Consider the following 6,425-nt stretch of genomic DNA (forward strand, 5'->3'; position numbering starts at 1 on the left):
CACAGCTCACAGCAACCTCCAGCTCTTGGGCTTAGGCTATTCTCTTGCCTCAGCCTCCCGAGTAGCTGGGACCACAGGCGTCCGCCACAACGCCTGGCTATTTTTTTTGTTGCAGTTTAGCTGGGGCCAGGTTTGAACCCACCACCCTCGGTAAATAGGGCTAGCGTCCTACTCACTGAGCCACAGGCACCACCTGCAACAACCATTTAAAAGCAATTGTTGGTTTGGTCATAAAAACAAAAGCCACTCTTTTCCTAGGATGAAGGATGTGAAAACTTTGACTATTGTGGGAAGGACTGAGGGAGGAAAAGTTTGAGAAGCTCTCCTGAAGAGCTCAGCCTTTAGTCCCCAAGCCAGTGGTACTCAGGAGTTCCCCTAAAGCCACTGGAGTCATAAAATCTCTGGGAAGCTCTTAACAATTCTAGGCTAGATCTAGGTTTTGTGACACTTAAAGCTAATACAATTTAGAAAGCCCCTTTCAAGAAGAAAAAAATCAATTATGAATAGAAAATTGCTGGGCCACTTCCAGAGTCTTAGAAATGGTCCAGAAGCCCTGATATTTGAACTTGATTAGCTTCACAGGGAGTCTACCACTGCACCAGCTGTGTCAGTCTGCAACACAGACGTGGGAGCTCCCCAGGAAGCTCCTCACTGTGTAGCTCTGACGTCCATACATCTTTCTGCAACCACTCTGGAAAATAATGGCCTCCTCCCCTTCTGCCTTCTCAATTTTAAGTGTCCTTCATTTTCGTGTTCCATCCTGGAACCCTATAGTAGAAAGGGGATTCAGGGACATACTTTCTACCTGTGAAGAGGATGAGGATGATGCAAATTGACAGGGGACCATCATATGTAACTCTGGTGTCTGAGGAAGACAAAGAGATTAATTCACTAGGAGAAGTAAGGAGACTTCAAGTCATTCAAAAGACTACGGCTTAAATAAAGTAAGAAAGCATTGATGTGTTAGCACATCTAAAACTGGAAAACTGTCAGGTGTTCATTTAAACCTGGTTGGTGCTAAAAACAATTCAGAAAGGAAAGAGTCAGTTTGGAATACAAAAGTAGAAGAGTAGAAGAATAAGAGAGCAGAAGTTTCCAGAGTGTTTCTGGCAATGTCAGGGATGAGGGGACCTTGATGATTATTCTTTTGGGGGCACACACTATAAATGCATTCAGCACGTTTACTGATCATTCCCATTAGGTGTTAAGGACATCATGCAGAACAAGACCAGAACCGCACCTTTATTTAGGAAGCTTGTGTCCCAAATGAAACATAATGCAAGCCCCAAATGTGAGCCACATATATAATTTAAAATTTTTTAGTGGTCACAATAAAAATGTAAAAAGAATGAGATGACATAAATTTTAATACACTTTCCTAACCACATATATAATACATATGCGTAATTTCCATATTTAATCAAGATAAAAATCATCAATGATATATTTTACATTTGTTTTGTTTATTAGTACTGTCTTCAAACTCTGGTGTGTATTTTACACTGATAGCGCATCTCAATTTGAACTCAATGTGCTGGTGGCTACCATATGGAGTAGCACAAGCTTACTAGTACTAGACAACAAGAAGTTTAGGCTAAATAATTTTCCAGGAGCCCATTGTGAAAAGTCCTGGATCTGTATTCTGAACTACACATCAGTCTGCAGTGACCCATTAAGATAATGCTACCTGTCAGCTTCCTTTATGGCATATAATGGCCAAAGAATTTACATGAACCATGATTTCATAATTTTGAATGACCATGTGAGGGGATCACCGATAAGCTCTAGTCTAGGGTATGTAAACAAAATTAATTCATGATATCTGTTTCATACCACCACCACCTTTTAGACATGCACTTCTCTGTAACTCTCATATATGTTGGCTACCAAAGCGATGATACATCATGGACTCTCATCCTTTGAATGAAGAGAACTAACAGTAGGTTGGGGTATTGGCTTTCCTATGGGAAGCTGTCTTTCAGTTTCAGAAAATGTTGCACTTCTAGACCTGAGATTATTAAGGCAAAAAACAAAATTACACAATTGCTGAGAAGTTTTAAAACATTTTAAAAACACTGATCATCTCAGCAGATGTTTATTTTCCACAAAAGTTTCAGTTTCTAGTAGACTTTGTTGTATTTGTTTTGCCTCTATTTTTAAACCCAACTATTTAGATAGGTTCTTAATGTTACTTTAAAGACTAGCAAATTGGTACACTTTTGGTGGAAGAACCTGAAAAGATTATCTTATAAATAAGAACCAGAAAGAAACCTTATAAATTTGCCATTTCAACACCACTCATTTTAGAAACAAGGAATTGAGGCTCAGAGTGATTAACCAGCTTTCTCAAACTAATTCATATGTTTAGTGACAAAGCTAGAACCTGAACCTAAGGCTCTTTACACCCAGTTCAGTGAGTGCCCTTTCCACCATGCAATTCTGATTGAAAGTCCCCATGCTCTGGCACTGAATCTACAGATATTTCAACTCTCCTCTTTGACTGCGTACATCAGACTTAGAATCTGGTAAAACGTTAGAACCATGCAGAGAAATACCCAGACACTTGGAAGTCACTTCAGAAATAAAACAAACCAGGTGGCGCCTGTAGCTCAGTGGTTAGGGAGCCGGCCACATACACCCAGGCTGGCGGGTTTGAACCTGGCCTGGGCCAGCTAAACAACAATGACAACTGCAACAAAAAAATAGCCAGGTGTTGTGGTAGGTGCCTGTAGCCCCAGCTACTTGAGAGGCTGAGGCGAGAGAATCGCTTAAGCCAAGAGTTTGAGGTTGCTGTGAGATGTGATGCCATGACACTCTGAGGGTGACCTAGTGAGACTCTGTCTCAAAAAAAAAGAAGAAGAAGAAGAAGAAGAAGAAGAAGAAGAAGAAGAAGAAGAAGAAGAAGGAAGGAAGGAAGGGAAAGAAAGAAAGAGAGATAAAGAAAGAAAGAAAAAGGAAGGGAAGGAAGGAAGGAGAGAAAGAGAGAGAAAGAAAGTCTCTCTAGCCATAAAACACTGTCAGATCTTTCCAATTAGGATCTCTAGAGAGGAAACCAAACAGCTGTGTGCAATTTTACTTTAAAGTATTTTAGAACTAACTTTCTGAAACAATGAATAAAATGTATTCTCTTCTTCCTAAAACACAAAAAAGCTTTCTTCTGAGTTTCTGTACACATTGTGTTTTTTTATATTTTAACTTGGTTTCTTTAACATTTTAATCTTCTTCATTATTTCTCTTTATGTCCTCACTTGTTTAGGAATTAAGTCTTATAAAATATCTAACCTAATTCTTGTTTAGAAGATAATGTATATTCAGATTTGCTAATTCTAGAAAATATACTCTCAACCAGCAAATGAAAAAGGAAAGAAAATATCCAATATATCTCTTCAGTTTTGCTCTTTGAAATTCTTGCTTTCCTTCTCCTTAAATTGAACTCTTCCTCCCAGTCAGACTTTCATTTGATTTTTATTAGCATCCCTAACTGCTCACTGCAATCATCTATTTAGTACTCATCTTCTGGAAATGTCTGTTTAATAGGATTCTGATGCTCTACCAACAAAAGACCTTTAAGGTAGAAATTGCAAGTGAGAAAATTTGGAAAGGTAAGAGAGAAACTAGCTCCTAATAAATCCTAAGAGAGAAAGATTAGTTAAAATTCCATCACAACACATCCCACCAGGACTGGCTGGAAAATAAGCATCTGAAACAATGCTCAACGTAACACATCCTCGGGGAATTACAAATTAAAATAACAATAAGATGTCACTACACACTTATTAGAATGACCAAAATACAAAACACGGATAATACCAAATGCTAGTGAGGATGTGGAATAACAGGAGCTCCCATTCATTGCTGGTGGGAATACAAAATGGGACAGCCACTTTGGAAAACAGTTTGGCAGTTTCTTATAAAACTAAACATAATTGTGCTCCTTGGTTTTTACCCAAACAAGTTGAAAACTTAGGTCCACACAGAAACTTGCACACAAATGTTTCTGACAGCTTTATTCATGATTGCCCACGCTGGAAAACAACCAAGAAGCCCTTCAAGAGGTGGATGGGTAAGCTGTCATACATCCATGTCATGGAATAATTCAGCTCTAAAAAAGAGAGAGCTATCAAGCTGAGAAAAGACATGGAGGAACCTTTAATGCATATTACTAAGTGAAAGAAGCCAATCTGCACGGGCTACTTACTACTGAATGTCTCATAGTTGGATACAATTCCAACTATGAGACATCTGGAAAAGGCAAAACTATGGAGACAGCAAAAAGATGAGGGTTGCCAGGGGTTGAGGGAAGGGAAGGATGGATAGGTGGAGCACAAGGGATATATAAAATTAAAAAAAAAAAATTCCATCAGAATTTTGACTTCCATATGATAAGCTCATAATGTTGAAGAAATAAGATACATACATAAACACGAAAAAATCACAAGACACAGCAGTATTTGCTAATGTAAATCTGAATGCATATTTATTTTGATTTTTGGACTAAATATGAACAAGGAATGCAATATCTACTCTTCCAAGTGTTTGGATCCCCAACAATCTCACAGCACTGTGAGTAAGCTATTTCTAATATCTTTCCTTTTGTTCTGCCTTTGCCTGAATTTCTTGTGTCCACCACTCTATTTTTGAATAAGTGTGGAATGGTGGGGAGCAGAGTTTGGGCAAAAATGAATATTATAATAGGATATTATTGGATTTACTGCCTTAGCTATGGTAATAAAATAGTTCAGACTGAGTAGTTTATAAGCAACAGAAATCTATTGCTCACAGTTCTGGAGGCTGGGCAGTCCCAGATCAAGGCACCAACAGATTTTGGTGTCTGATGAGGGCCTCTTCCTCCTAGATGGTGCCTTCTATTTGTTAAGGAACAAGGGCAAAGGGCTAACAAGCTCCATCAGGCCTCTTTTATAAGGGCACTAATCCTATTCATGAGGGCCCAGCCTCATGACCAAATTATCCTTCAAAGGCCCTATCTTCTAGCACTGGCATCTTGGTGGGTTTCAGCATATGAATTTTGGAGGGACACAAACATTCAGATTATAGCACCTATGTCCTTACTAGATTGTATTTTATTTTACTACATCATATTTTATTACTATTTACAATTACATATAGGCTTGTAACTTTTGAGAAACACACCTATCTAATGCTGTTTTACTTTGGAGCACAAAATACATTTTCAAAAATAGTTTTAGTAAGATGATTTTTCTTTTAGTTGTATTCTTTTCAGGGCAAGTTACAGTGATTTGCAAATCTTGACTCTCAAGCCAGTTTTTTCTTTGGAGTTTCATGGCATTGAAGATAAAAAGGAGAAATCGATGAAAGAGTGGTTTCATTGATAAAGATGAAACAAGAGGTTTTCTTTTTTTATTGAGACAGAGCCTCAAGCTATCCCCCTGGGTAGAGTGCCATGGCATCATGCTCACAGCAACCTCCAACTCCTGGGCTCAAGTGAGTCTCATGCCTCTGCCTCCCAAGTAGCTGGGACCACAGGCGCCCGCCACAACACCTGGCCATTTTCTGGTTGCACCCATCGTTGTTTGGCGGGCCTGGGCTGGATTCCAACCCACCACCTTAGGTGTATGTGGCTGGCGCCTTAGCCACTTGAGCCACAGGCGCTGAGCTGAAACAAGAGTTTTTCAAGATAAAAGTAAATGCTTTAGAGTTTAAAACCATACCACTCTAGCAGTACACACATGAAATTTTACATGAAAAATAAAAATACTTAGAATTATGAATTTCAAAGGCATAAACAAATTCTAGCAGGTTAATTCATAAGATTGCAAGAATGAAGTGAAATGGTTTTGTTTATTTCCTGAGGGGATTGCTTTGTTCTGATGGGTGATGTAGTAGGTGCTAATTTTTTGGGTATAATTATTATTATTATTTTGCTATTCTAAAAAAACTCACTAAGCTAAAAACCTGTTGCCAGGATAGTAGACAATATTAAGAAGTACAGTAAGGATGCATATTATACTACATGCCTGTGCTATTCCTATTCTCCTTTATCTCAATTTCAGAGTTTCTATTCTGATTCAAGGTTCATAAGCCCCTATAACTACCATGAAATGAAATATTTCCCTAAAGCTAAAGTATGGAATCTGACATACATATATTGAAGCCCAAGAAAATAGAAAAAAAAAGCCATTTTATTTGAATTACATTAATGTATAATAATGCTAACTAATTACTTTGTTATATTGAGTAAGAGTGAAACAGAACAACACAAGTTACATCCTATCAAAAGAGATCTCAGTTTAGTGGCATCAAAGTGTGAGAGTAAGAAATTAAATCACGTGACAAAATAACTTTGAAGTACCCACAATGTTTGTGGGCAAAGGGTTGGTTGATGGTTTGATGTAGTCTCGACTTTCTATGAAAAGCCCATAAGGATATGTTTATTGGTATCTCAC

This window comes from Otolemur garnettii, unplaced genomic scaffold (assembly GCF_000181295.1).
Source record: "Otolemur garnettii isolate 467f Iridium unplaced genomic scaffold, OtoGar3 scaffold00329, whole genome shotgun sequence".
Classification (NCBI taxonomy): domain Eukaryota; kingdom Metazoa; phylum Chordata; class Mammalia; order Primates; family Galagidae; genus Otolemur; species Otolemur garnettii.